Source organism: Ictalurus furcatus, chromosome 16 (genome assembly GCF_023375685.1).
Source record: "Ictalurus furcatus strain D&B chromosome 16, Billie_1.0, whole genome shotgun sequence".
NCBI lineage: Eukaryota > Metazoa > Chordata > Actinopteri > Siluriformes > Ictaluridae > Ictalurus > Ictalurus furcatus.
The window spans coordinates 23,867,301-23,881,389 of record NC_071270.1 but is presented as its reverse complement, the minus strand read 5'-3'; the positions used below and the strand labels follow the sequence as shown (position 1 = coordinate 23,881,389).

At 40.4% G+C, this 14,089-nt stretch overlaps 1 protein-coding gene across 1 annotated transcript in view; it reads right to left on the bottom strand.

Annotated features, from left to right (window-relative positions):
* gnaz (guanine nucleotide binding protein (G protein), alpha z polypeptide) overlaps nucleotides 1-11,829 on the bottom strand; it is a 56,517-nt gene extending 44,688 nt beyond the window's left edge. Inside the window, exon 1 of the mRNA XM_053644825.1 lies at nucleotides 9,844-11,829. The gene's annotated coding sequence lies outside the window, so the exon portion shown is untranslated. The remainder of the gene's footprint in view (nucleotides 1-9,843) is intronic.
* Between the last annotated feature and the right edge of the window lie 2,260 nt (nucleotides 11,830-14,089).

Below are 14,089 nucleotides of genomic sequence, written 5' to 3'. Positions count from 1 at the left end.
AGAAAATTCATCGCTTCAGATACGTTTATTATTTTTTTTATTGTTGAAGGCTGTTGAAACAATCCACACACGACTACACCCTTGTCCTCCATCCTACAAGTGGTCACTTGTGTGATTTCCGATATGTGAAGGGAAATCAACAAGCGTGTGGTTAAATACAGCATTTTGTTTGGATCGTTTTAGAGGACAGCCAGGGATCAGTTTCTAAACCGCTACCAGCCTCAGAAAACCAATGTATAGTCCGCATGGTGAACTTGATTTCTTCAAGCAGGACATGTTCCTGGATCAACAGTCTTTATAAGCAGTTATTGCTAGCTGAGGTCCTCAGTTTGCACCTCTTAGTCCTGCCACCTCCTTCAAATCAGGAAAGCTCTCTCTCTCTCTCTCTCTCTCTGTATGTATATATATATATATATATATATATATATATATATATATATATATAAAACCACAGTTTGCACCGCACGTTTTCTCACTTTAATTGTCTCACTTCGCTGTTGTTTCTGTTCTGGTCCTTGTATCATGTTAATTCTTCGCCTTAGTGTTTTCGCCACGTGTTTATCGCTTCTTTTGTGTTTCCTTTGATTATTATTAAAAGTATATCTGCACAGTCTCCGCCTCTAAATCGTGACACTTGAAGTAAATAATACAAAATAAACCCAGAGAAACCACAAAGGCGTCTATCTTCATGGCCTTCCTGTGCAAAATTACAGCTTTAGCTCTAAGTGCTGGCACTGGAGACTCCTTCTCAAAATATAACTTCTTATTGCTTTTGCTACATCGCAAAGAAAAGAAAATGTGCTCTGCTTCATCAGTCCGCACTTTCTTCCAGCTGATTTTTTTTTTCGTGCTTAAAAGTGTGTCAAAAGAAATATAGAGAAAAATCTCCTTTCAGAAGCTTCACCTCAAAATCACAGCATAGAAATGTTAATCATCTACACGAAGAGCCCAGAAAATCAACATAAGTGCCTGCGTAACCCAGCACCGAATACGAGCAACTTTCCACACGTACGTCTGACTTAAGTAGCCAACTCTTCAATCTGAACATGAACTGCGATCGCTGAAGTAAAAGCGTTTGAAAACGATCGATGAAAATTTCAAGAACTAAAGGACGACTACTGTAAAGTACTGATAACTGACACTCATGTCTTAAGTAAGGCTCAGCATTTCAAAAATAGCTTTCAAATAACTATCTAAGCAAAGCCCAAAGATTAGATAATAATCCCAGTACTAAAACCAAACCCCTGATTGCTTGAGTGGTAAAAACTCTGTCGATGTTGATGTGATTGATATCGTATTGCCGACTTTTACAGCCCGGACCACACGTTACCGTTTTAGCCAATTTTCTTCCACATTACATTAACATCGGCCTACTTTAACGTTACTCTCCTGGAGGACTGTAATCCAAACCCACAGCTTCCTTTTAATTCTCTGCCATGAGACCTTTTTGGATTCTGTCCAATCTAATGGTACGGTGTGTTTACTTCTCGTGTGTGAGATTATGTTCTAGCTCACTGGAACAGGTTGCTTGATTACACCTAACCATTTGCATACATCAGCTCCACAGATCTCCAGGTCTCTGTCTGTTGGCTGACCTCCATGACGTATGAACTTTCCAGAATGTTGTATTTTTAGTGTTCTTTGAAGAATTAACAGCACTACACCACTGCCTTTTCAAACTTTAGCTAGTGGATGTAGGATCTTTAGCAAGAAAACTGATAAACCAATGCGATACCAGCAACCTAAAACCGTCATAATCTCACATTTTAGCTCGTCTTATGAACAGTCTTATCACATTTTAGCGTTTCCCTAACAGAAAGAGATCAAAGTAGAAGCATACGACGGCTAAGAGCCCTCAATTATCCACCGAACCCTTAAATAACCCTTGAAAGAGTGCAGCGCAAAACTAACTAAGCAAATTTCGGACACCAAATACGTCTTAGCTGATCGATTACACTTAGGTAGGAACGTTGTATACGTTTTATTTTTAGCTGAACCGTTCCTGTGGATAAGTTAAAAAAAAGTGTCTCGAACACACCAGCCTTATGAATCACTGTAGAAACTTGGCTGACAAAGGCTTTTTTGTTAATAGTTGGCTGTTCCAGGTTTCTTTAGAACCCTGATAAGGTGTTTGGCCAAAACAGGCACCATTGTTGAGCCAGAAACAATTAGAGCCACTCGAGCACTGGCCCTGATATAATTTGTGTAAATGTTGACATTTCCCTCTGCAAGAAACTTTCCCTTTACTGAGTCGCATGGAGACTATTCATTTCCACAAATATGCTGAAGCGCACAAAACTTCCTCCGTCTCCAGACTACGCCGTAACGGATAGCATCGCTTTAACGACCACTTTTTTGCGAACCCACACGTGTACATTGAGAAGGGTGCTTGAGAGAAATGTGACCCGAAGTTACCCAGATGAGGACGGGTTCCCTTTTGAGTCTGGTACCTCTCAAGGTTTCTTCCTCGTATCATTTCAGGGAGTTTTTCGTCTCCACCGTCGCCGTCGCCTCGCCTCTGGCTTGCTCATTAGGGACAAATTTACCAATTTAAACATTTAGATTGGAAACGTATATATATTTCTGTAAAGCTGCTTTGTGATGATGCCGATCGTAAAAAGCGCTATACGAATAAAACTTAATTGAATTGAAAGTACCCTTCTGAGACCTTGAAAAATCCCTCTAACAATTGTACATAAAAGTCAAGAGCTAGTGACCCACTGTTGTTTATTATTTACTTAACAACATGAGTCAGAATGTGTAATTAGTCTGGGGTCAGATCGGGGTGACGTGACATGCTTTTGTATTAGAGTCGAATAGGAATGAGAATCTTATTCTATGGCCTGCGGTCAGGGTTCGGATGTAACAGGGGGGAAAAAAAAGGAAATAATGGTGATACATATGAAGCAGGAGAAAAAAAAAAAATCTGCCATTATATGGTAGCTAGCTAGCTAATATAGCTACGAGGCAGGATGACACAGAGGATCCGTTGCCTTGCTGCTCGTTGATGATGTATTCTACAGTATGTAGTGAGGTGTATTAGAACAATGGATTACGAGTGTAAATGGAACTCGGTCTTCTTAACAAAATATTTGCTCGTCAAAATGGCTGCAATTACAGAGTATGACTTCACATGAAAAGAAAGGGTCACGCCTATCTCCACACGCTCTTGTTTGTGCTCTGCATTAGAGAGCAGCGATAAGTGACAAAGGCTCAAACACACAACCACGACTTACTTTGGCAGCTTTGGTTCGTGGACCACTTGTTCTGTTACCAAATGCAGGTAATTAATGTTTTTGCAAGATAAAGCCAAAAAGAGCCACTTATCACCAGACTCTTACTTTCACTGCAGGCTACTAAGCCCATCTGTCGTCTTCATCTGTGATTGTTTTCATAGTTTTATTTTTTTACCATTTTTCTACTGCAGCATCTGTGACGACGTACAAACTCACAGATATAAGCTTGTGCTTATGTTAATAAAGTTATTGAATCTTGGAATCTTGAAGTGTCATCACGTGACCCCGTGTGCTGTAATAAGATCGCCACTAAATGAAAGAATCAACACAAGTCATTCCGGTTGAAACAAAGTGCTTTTGCACTATATTGGTATTGGTATCAGGTTAATGTAACTGCCATCTGTGTATATTTCTTAGTTCAAGCCCTTACGCAATGTAATAAGCTTATACTGCTAATTATTTAAGTTAGGCGAGATCAGCGCGAAGTATGGATGGTACTGTACGGTAGAAAGGACCGGGGGTGCGTCTCAATCAGCTCCCTAGTTCGGTAGTCAGGGCGCTGATCAGAGAGTCGGCCATTTTAAGGGCCGTCTCAATCGCAAAATCCTTCCAGTGCACTGGAACGTTCGCTCCCTAAAAAAATCCCACAGTGCACCGCAAAAACCATTGCGCATCGACGCTTACTATGTTCCCTTACTGGAAATTCCGTCATATTTTCTGAAGCCGCTCAGCTCGAAAAAAACGGGGGACGAACTCTCGGCCGACTTCGTCGATTTCTTCGACCCTGTTATCGTTGTCGTGGCTCTCAAATGATTACTTACGTTAGCGATTTATAACTTTATTTGACGTTCTATATACGGTTTGTTTGATTCGAACGACTTTTATGTGTTTAATGATTTTTTTTTTTTTTTTAAAAACACTAGCTAGCCTTCGATCCTGCTTGACGTCCCGTGACAGAAACGCGTGTGATTAAGCTAACAAATTTATATGACATATAATGTCGGAAAGATATCGGTCCTGACTGTTGCTGGTAAATGCCAGTTTATCGCGAGTACGTAGTCATGTCGCCTCAAATTGTGTCATCCGTGTCCCAATGTGTAGTGATTCAGCGTGCTTACCAAGTGCTCAAACTCGTGTACACCATATAGTGATTCACCACTTAGGGAGCTGATTGAGACGCACCCAGAGTTTGAGTCATTTGGGCTTCACATTTCAAATCAATTTATATTGATTTCTCAGTATTTTAGTGGAGAAAAAAGTAATCCCCGTGTTCATAATACTGAAGCATAACATAAAGAAAACTGCTTATTAGTAACACAGAGTAACAACATCTAGCCTATAGTAAAACTAAACAGTTTTTATTTCCGTGCTTTTTCAGGATGATTTATTAATGTGAGTTACTTCATCTATTGTAATAAAATATAATACTGAACATATTTAGAAAAAACAGTGCTCAGTAAGCAGCCATCAATACTTTATCACCATGTGACCACCATGGAAAATGGGGAACAGAAGTGATTTGGGAAGATTGAGCTAATTATTCATTTTATTTAGTGTCCAAATGTATTCCTTGAATTGCTCGCTACAAATCTTTCTCCAAAGACCTCATTTTTAGTCAGGAAAATGGCTTCCGTATGACATTTACCAGAAAAAAAAAAAGCTTTCAGTATAAATTTTATAATTAGCTAGCAAACAGATAATACTTTACACTTGTCTTTAGCTAGCTAACAAACAGATAATGCTTTATACTTGTTTTTAGCTAGCTAGCAAAGAGATAAAGCTTTACACTTGTTTTTAGCTAGCTAACAAACAGATAAAGCTTTATACTTGTTTCTAGCTAGCTAGCAAACAGATAATTCTTTATAAATGTTTTTAGCTAGCTAACAAACAGATCATGCTTTATACTTGTTTCTAGCTAGCTAACAAACAGATAAAGCTTTATACTTGTTTCTAGCTAGCTAGCAAACAGATAATTCTTTATAAATGTTTTTAGCTAGCTAACAAACAGATCATGCTTTATACTTGTTTCTAGCTAGCTAGCAAACAGATAATTCTTTTATAAATGTTTTTAGCTAGCTAACAAACAGATAAAGCTTTATACTTGTTTTTAGCTAGCTAACAAACAGATAATGCTTTATACTTGTTTCTAGCTAGCTAGCAAACAGATAATGCTTTATACTTGTTTTTAGCTAGCTAGCAAACAGATAATGCTATATGCAAACTAGCTAGTTAATCTTTTGCCAAGACGGCAAAAGTCAGTCATGTTTCTAATCTGCCTTTTTTTTTTCTTTTCTTTTTTTTTTTTTAAATGTCCAGTTAAATATTTCACCCAAATTCAGCAATGTTTTGGACAGCTATTATACCTAGCAATATGGCTAGTTTTCAGACTTAATTACAGGAAAAGCTCAGGCCATCTCAAATCCCATCTCCTCTGAGAAAACATTTGTGGAAGTAAAACTCTAGCTAGTTAATACATGGATGTGTTAAACTATTTTGAGGGTTTTAATCAAATATTACGTCTATTTAAAAACAACAACAACAACAACGACTAAGCCACATTAAACTGTGAAAATGCTGTAGAGAAGTTTGTAGTATTAGCCAGATAGTTAGCAAGCAAATAATGCTATCTACTTGCTAGCTAGTTAATATTAGGCTAAGTTAAGACATGGCCAGAAATCAAGTGCAAGTTATGTTGCTAAACTGCTTCCTTTAAGAAATTGTCCAGCTAAATATTTCACACAGTTTTAAGATCATATTGTATATTGTGTGATGTTTTTGCCAGCTGTAGTCCCTTTTCACAATGACGTCAGAAAACCTCCGTCTGTCCGCAAAGCAGCGTATACGTACTTCCGTTTTACCTTTCGCACGCTGGATACTTCAGGAAAACGCAGGAACGTGCTAACTAACAACATGAAAGGTAACGTTTAGAACTATATAACGTTTACGTATTTACGGGTTCTTATATTTTGATTCTTTTGATAACGTTAATGAATAAAGTAAAAATAAATAAACCTGAAGGTGATGAGCCTCCTCAGTTTTCCTCGTGGACCTGTGACAGCAGCGCACACCATTAACCATGAATACGTTACTGACTTTTATCTATCGCTAACATCAGTAATATGGAAACACGATTGCAACAAGAGTTTGCGGTCTGTAATACAGTAAATTAATCAAGAATAAGGACTTTCTATTTGCAGAAGAGAACGCTAACAACTACCGTTATCCTAACTCCTTCGCTAACGTAAGCAGGGCTGGACAATGCAAAAAGGCTTACCTTCATAATCAAAGAGGTACTGCTTAATTAAGAATTTGTAGCCTTGATCAAGTTTAGAAGCCGCTGTACATCATCTAGACGTATTTCTGGCAGATGTAGAAAGGTCCGGGTAAACTACATAGCGTTCCACTATGCTGGCGGAAGAAACCGTACACCGCTTTGAGTAAGAACGGATGTTGTGTGACGTCATGTGAAAAGGGTCTATCATAGCAACAATGCAGTTAGCTTTCTGACTTAATCACAATAAAAGCTCAGGACATGTCAGATCTCATTTCCTCTGAGTGGAGGTTTGGGGAAGTAAAACTCTCGCTAGTTAATATATTTGACTCCCTTTTAAGGGAGTGAAGTGCATAATCAATAATTATCGTCATGTCTTCCACCCAGTTTATTGTATTAAAACCATAATCAAATACAGAGCTGTGGAAATTAGCGGCAGAGTATTTTGTAGTAATCTCCTTGCTAGCTGGTTCATATTCATGCAAGACGCCACCAAACAGCAAGCGTATGGCATATTGCTAATCTGCGGCATTTAAATAAAATGAATAAATAAATAAAAGTCCAGTTGAATATTTCACAAAAAGTGTGGTTTTATCATCAAGATCATATTGTGTATAAAGTTTTTAGGAACTATTATAGCTAGAAATGTAGCTAGCGTTAAGATTCCAATAAACAGCTCATGTGTTAGTCATGTGGCTAATCCGAATATGCTTTTATCACTGAGATCATATTGTGTTTAATGTTATATTATTATTATTATTATTATTATTATTATTATTATAGCTAGCAGTGCGACTAGCTTTAAGACTGTAAACAAGACATGTTAGTCATGTGGCTAATCCATTGATTTTTATACTCCATACTACAATATTCCACACAAATGTGTTTTTATCTCCGAGATAATACGATATTGTGTGATTCGATATTTATATTATGTTATTATAGCTAGCAATGCAGCTAGATTTCAGACTTAATTACAGAAAAAGCTTATCTTATCTCAGACTATGCTTGCGTGAGGTAGTAAAACTCCTGCTAGTTAATATATGGGTGAGTAATAAACTATTGACATTTGAATCCTTTTTAAGGGTTTTAATCAAATGTTTCATGCAGTTATGTTTTTTTTTTTTTTTTTTAAAAAAAAAAAGGACACGGTGGATCGATGATTATCGGCGTGCCTTCTGCTCAGTTTGCTGTATGAAAGCCATGCAAAGCTGTGATAATGCTGGAGAGTATCAAAACATCCATTTAGGCTAATGTTACCCAGCTGTCATGTGATGTAGCTGATAATGGAGTGGAGCAGTCGCTCAACATCTCTTCATCTGTTCGACTGACAGCGACGGCTTTCAGGGAGACGAGGGCAGCATTTGGGTGCAAGTCATGTCTATGGGTGTGAGTGTGAGTGTATGTGAGAGACTGAGAGAGGGAGAGACTGAAAGAGAGAGAGAAACTGTGTCTATGTTTTGTCAGTGTTATTGTGCTTCGTCTCGTCTTGGCCGACCTTCTGAATCCGAGCGGTGGATTTAGATTCAGCTCAGCAAGCCAGAATTTGGACTAGATGCTCTGTTAAAGGCATTACTTTTGTAAAGTCCACACGTTTGCTAGCTACAAAATAAATAAATAAATAATAACCCACTCTTTTCTACCAAGCCTTCGTATTTACGCGTCACAATCATCCAAATGTTACGTGAAGCATTTCCACACTGACAGCACACTCCTAAAACTCTGCCAAATTGAATTCAAGCTCAATTCAGATTCAAAACAGCACACACACTCCAAATAACGACGTCATAAAAAGGGAAAATATCTTGAATGGTCAAATCGATGTCGTCGTTCCAATGATTAGATTACAATACACCAAATACCATATTATTAAACCTATTTCTATTTATATAGAGATATATATATTTTTACTAATATCAAGCTTGAAATAGAAGTAGATTTTTTTCTCTCTCTAAATTCAAGCATTTAATATGATCTGCCAATAGAGTAAGCTCTGTTGATAAATAAATAAGAAAAGGCATTTTAAAAACAGATTGAATTATCTTATATTTTATAATAAGACTCCATACTCCATATTGTGAAAATGTCAAGTCGAATTCATCTAAATTTCTTACCGAGTTTATGATGAAACATATCATTATTTATCATTATTTATTTAAATGTTCTACTACTACTGGCAGATCTTTTTTTTTTTCTTCTGAAAAATTACTGTAAGTGCTTGCAGTAAGCGGAAAGACCCCGCAGTAGTACAATACAATTGTAAGCTGGATATTTTGTTAAATAAATGTAACTGATATGCTTATTGTACTGTATTTTTATTATAATATCACAACGAGAAATGGGAGATGAATAAATACAATTCATTCGCAGTCATTCGCATGCTCCCGTAAAGGTTCGGTTCGTGTGTAAAGTTACAGAGGTTAAGGTTAGGATTAGGGTCGGGGTTGGAAAAGGCGTGTACCTTTCCTTACGCCGTCATCTCTTCTTTTATTCGAATCAGTGCTCGTTTCTAACAAGATCAAGCTGCAAGTCTTCAGCAGAGAACGCAACCGTAAAACAGATATTTTTATTCTGTTGTGTTTCTCAGCGTTACTTCAGAATATTTCGGACGATCAGGATATTTCGGTTTATTCATTTAGGGATTTTTTGATACTTTGATACTTTGATACTTTTTTCCTCCTCTTTCGTTCTCTCTCTCTTTCTCTCCCTCTCTCACAAATGCACAGACCTCCGCCCCTCTGGCGTCTCTATTTCCCTAACGCGTCCTCATGCAGGTGCGCGCGCAGAGAGAGAGAGAGAGAGAGAGAGAGAGAGATAACTCGCAGTAGATGACTAGTCCTCCACCCTCAAACTGGCCAATTAAAGATTCTGTTCATTTTAGTTACAGGAAGATGTTATTAATGAGTTGTACTGTCTGAACACACACACAGAGAGAGAGAGAGAGAGAGAGAGAGAATCAGAAAGGTGTGCTGATGGGAGTGCATGAATCCTCTCTCTCTCTGTGTGTCTCTCTCTCTCGCTCACTCCATGATAGGATTGGATAGACATATGCAATACAAAAAGCTTTGATCTTTGCTGAGTGTCTAATCCAGGCCCGGGAGGACGAAAGTGAGGGAGAGAGGGAGCGAGGGAGGGGTGAAGGACTCCTCTAACAACCATCGCTCAACATCACCTCCTTCGCCATGGAGGAAAAACAGCATCCTCCTTCCATAGATGCTGAGCCGAGGTCCGTAGCTCCACCAATCAAAACGCAAAAAGCCACTGAACCTTGCAGAGGTGATGAGTGTGTGTGTGTGTGTGTGTGTGTGTAGAAGAAGAAAATAAGAGCTGTCTCACCGTTTGTCCATTCAGTATCACCGCAGATGATCCTTCAGAGACAGACAGGGAGTATGCGAGCCTTCCTGCGAATCTCCAACATCCTCACATCTGTGTGTATCTCACACTCCCTCTCTCTCCCCTTCACACACACACTCACACACACACACACACTGATGAAGCACTCTCGCTCTCCGTCTTTTTTCTGTCCCCCTTCCTGTTACGGTCCGTGTGCCGTTTCCTCTCTTGTTAGCTCACAGGCAGTTAAGAGACACTGCAGCGATGGGGGGAGGAGGGCGTGTGTGTGCGCACGCATGAGCTGTGTGTGTGTGTGTGTGTGTGTTTGAGAAAGGGCGTGCAAACTGAGGGAGGAGTCATGCAAGGATAGGAAGGAGAAGAAGGGGAAAATGTACAGGATTAAAGAATGAGAAAAAACAGAAAAAGAGAGGGATTGGAAGAAAGATAGAAGAGATTAAAAACGGGCTGAAATGGAAGGGGAGGGAAGATGGAAGGTTGTGTATGGTGTGTGTGTGTGAGAGAGAGAGAGAGAGAGAGAGAGAGAGCAAGATGGCAGTGTTTACAGATGTAGGACAGTCCTGCTGTTCCTCGGTTGTGATTTCATTGATGGCTGAAAGAGCATGTCATAGAAATAGAGTGAGAGAGAGAGAGAAGAGAGGGCGGGAGAGAGCGAGGGAGGGAGGAAAAAAGGAAAAAGGGAGGGTGAGTGGTGGAGGGGAGGGGAGTATTCCGTTTCTGTGCCAACTGCTTGTGCGTATGAAGTGCCACTTCCTTTCCAGGCAATACTCCTGTCTGCGAGTAATAAATAACACAATATATCCTGAAAAGGAAGGAGAAAGACGAGGAGGTGTGTGTGTGGGGGGGGGGGGGCGGGCGGGTGGTGGGGAGTCGCGAAAGAGGAAGACGAGGTGGAGAAAGTTGAGGAAGAGAAAGTAGCACGATAAAGAAGAGGGAGGTAAATGGGAAGGAAGGAGCGTGATGAGGAAAGTAAGAAGAAATTGGAGAGAGTGAGGAGAAAAAGGGTAGGCAGAGGAGGAGAAGTGTGAGCGGGAGGAGGAGAAGAGGACAAAAAAAATAAGCAGGAGTAAGGTGGGGGGAAAAAATAGGAAAAGTATGAGAAAGAGGAAAACGAGGAGGTGGAGAAAGAAGGAGAAATACGAGAACGATGAGGAAAAGGAACGGGGAAGAGGAGAAAGCGAACAAGGGAGAACAGGAGCAGAGGAAGAGAAGGATAAGAAATAGGAAGATGGCTGAGGAGGAGGAGGAGAAGGAAGATGCGGAGAAAAAGGGGAGGAGTAGAAATAAGAACCAAATGGTGCATAAGAAAGAGCATGCAGAGGAGAGAATGGAGACCAGAAGGAAATGTGAGAGGAGGAAGAGGAGGAGGAGTAGGGGAGGAAAAGAATGAGAACAAGAAAAAAAAAGAACAAGGAGGTGGAAGAAAATGAGGAGGAGAAATACTAGGAGCTGGAAAAGGAACGGGATGAGAGGAGGAGCGAGAGAACAAGGGAGAACAGGAGTATAAGAAGGAAGATGAGTAGTAGGAAGAAGAGAAGGTTAAGAAAGGGGAGAACGAAGAAGATTGGAAGAAGAAAGAAAGTAGAAAGAATAATAAAAGGGTGAACAGGAAAGAGGAGGTCGAAGGAGGATAGAGTGGGAGAGAAAGAAGACAAGGAGAAAAAGTAAGAGGAGGGGAAGAGGAGATATGGAGGAGTAAATGAGACGGAAGGAGTAGGAGGCATAGGAGGAGGCAAAGTAAGAAGGAAAATTAAAAAAGAGGAGGAGAAATATGAAGAGGAGGGAAAGAATTGGACGAGAAGAAGAGCAAGAGAGTAAAGAAGGAGTATGAGAAAGACAAAAAGTGGGGGTGGGAACAAGATGGAGAAGGATGAGAGGAAGGAGGAAGAGGAGGAGAAAAAAGAGCAAGATAATGAGGAACTAATGAGATGGAAGGAGGAGCGACAGAAGGAGGCGTAGTTTGAAGAAAAAGAAGAGGAGGAATATGAGAAGGAGGAAGATGAGTGGAGCAAGTGAACAGAAGAGGAGTTTGTCGGGGGGGGATAGCGGGAGTTAGTGGTAGAGGGGAAAAGATAGATGATAAAGGAGAGGGAAAAGGCGCAGGAGAGAATAGATGGAGCGTGGGGTGGAGTTGCTAGAAGAGCACAAGAAGGAAAAAGAGAGGATGTGAAGAGAGAGGGGGAATGGGATGAGGAAGACGAGAAGGAGGAAGGTGGGAATACAGAAGTGGAGGATGAAAAGGTGGGAGGAGCAAGAGGAGGTAAAGAAAGGAAAGAAAGACGTTTACAAGCTTTTTTTAAAAAATGCCCTAGGTACAAATACAACTGACATTGTTATGAATTACTCTATTCAGATATGTGTGTGTGTGTGTGTGTGTGTGTGTGTGTGTGTGTGTGTGAGTATTGCACACATATTACCCGTGTCCCAATACTGTTTTATACACCGACCTCCACTTCACTTAAACTGAGAATCGGCGCTTGGAGGAAAAACGCAGTTCGGTGTTAAACCTATAATGAAACACGTAATGATCCGCGACTTTTAAAAACGAAACAAACAAACGGAAATGCTTCCTTTTTCACCTGGCTTACCTTCTCAAATCCAATATCGGTCTCAAGTGGAGGCTCGGCAAGTCGCTAGCTCAGCGTGTGGCCACTTGTAAAGAATATTTCACACCAGCATCGTCCATATGCCGCACTTTCCCGGCCAAATTTTGTGCAGACGGTATGGGCGCATCTCCAGAGGATTTCCGCAACCTTTTAAGGAGATACAGAGTTCCGGAAGGCTCTTAAAGGAGAACTATACAGTTCCTGTCTCACTGCAACATCTGTGATTGGTAAATAAAATAGAAACTATCAAAAGTGATGCAAACTGTGTAAGACAGAGAGGGAGCGTTGCCAAGATGGCCGCCACGCGGGCTAGACTATAAGGACTGTAAGGATCCGTTGGCAGTACCTTCAAATTCTTGATCATTTGAAATCAAGCACTTTTGTTCTACGAGGAGAGGCCTAGTTAGCATTTTTGGAAGGAGTCTCCAGTGTCAGTGTTTTGTAACAATCAGAGATAACATCTAAGATCTGAGAGTCTTTCCGGTTTCTCTGTAACATGACAAGCTGAATTATTTTTTTCTTATTCACTACAAGAGAGAAAAAAAGTGAGGCTGCTATATCACAATTCAGAACAAAGGCCACAACATTAAATGTAACCATAAATGGATAATAAAAAAAAGTATGATGTGGCATTCTTTAATAAAAAATAATAAACTATAATCGTTGGGAAACTGCTGTGGTATAAGAAATACCTCATGACATGCTGCTAGTGAAAAATTATCCTCAGGGTGGTAATAGTAGCTTTGCTTTGGGTCATTGATTATTTTCCTTTAACAGCATGCCTCTAAGTGCTTTAGTCCTTACTTACGTCGTATAACCTTGGATGAGATCAATATTTAATAAATAATGTAATCTCTTTTTTAGCCCTCAGGCGTAAAGATTTTCATGACTTATCATTAGATTCATGATAGGTCTCCTCTTTTTCTTGCAAAACACACACACACACACACACAAAAAGCAAGATAATGAGGAGTAAGGTGGAAAAGGAGGAGGACAATATGAGAAAGAAGGAAAATGAGGAGGAAAAGGAAGGGGATGAGAACAGGAGCAAGAGAACAAGGGAGAACAGGAGCAGGAGGGATAAATAATAGGAACATGGAGGAGGCGGAAGATGGGAATAATGAAGAGGAGGAGTTCAAGAAAAAGTCTGCGGGAATTTCCAAAACGTGGAAAGGCTCTGTATTCTTAGCAGCCTAAAGAATTTATCCGGTAAAAAATTATTTTGTGCATTTCAGTCTCACTCGAATAGCGTAGTGGTAGTGGTGGGCTTGGTTAAATTGTGTTTGTGTAGAACGTAGCATACAGAGCATTCAAGTGTAAGTTTGATACGTGCGAAGGCGCACGCAAATGTTTTCTCTGTGAGATGAACCTGGTGGATAACAGGAGAAGTTTCCACGAATAGGATCGTTCTGTGGGCCAGCAGAGAGATGAAGGCGATAATAACTTTGGTGGCTTGGGGCAGTGGTGGCTTGGGGCAGTGGTGGTGTGGGGCAGTGGTGGCTTGGGGCAGTGGTGGGGTTGGGCAGTGGTGGCTTGGGGCAGTGGTGGTGTGGGGCAGTGGTGGCTTGGGGCAGTGGTGGGGTTGGGCAGTGGTGGCTTGGGGCAGTGGTGGTGTGGGGCAGTGG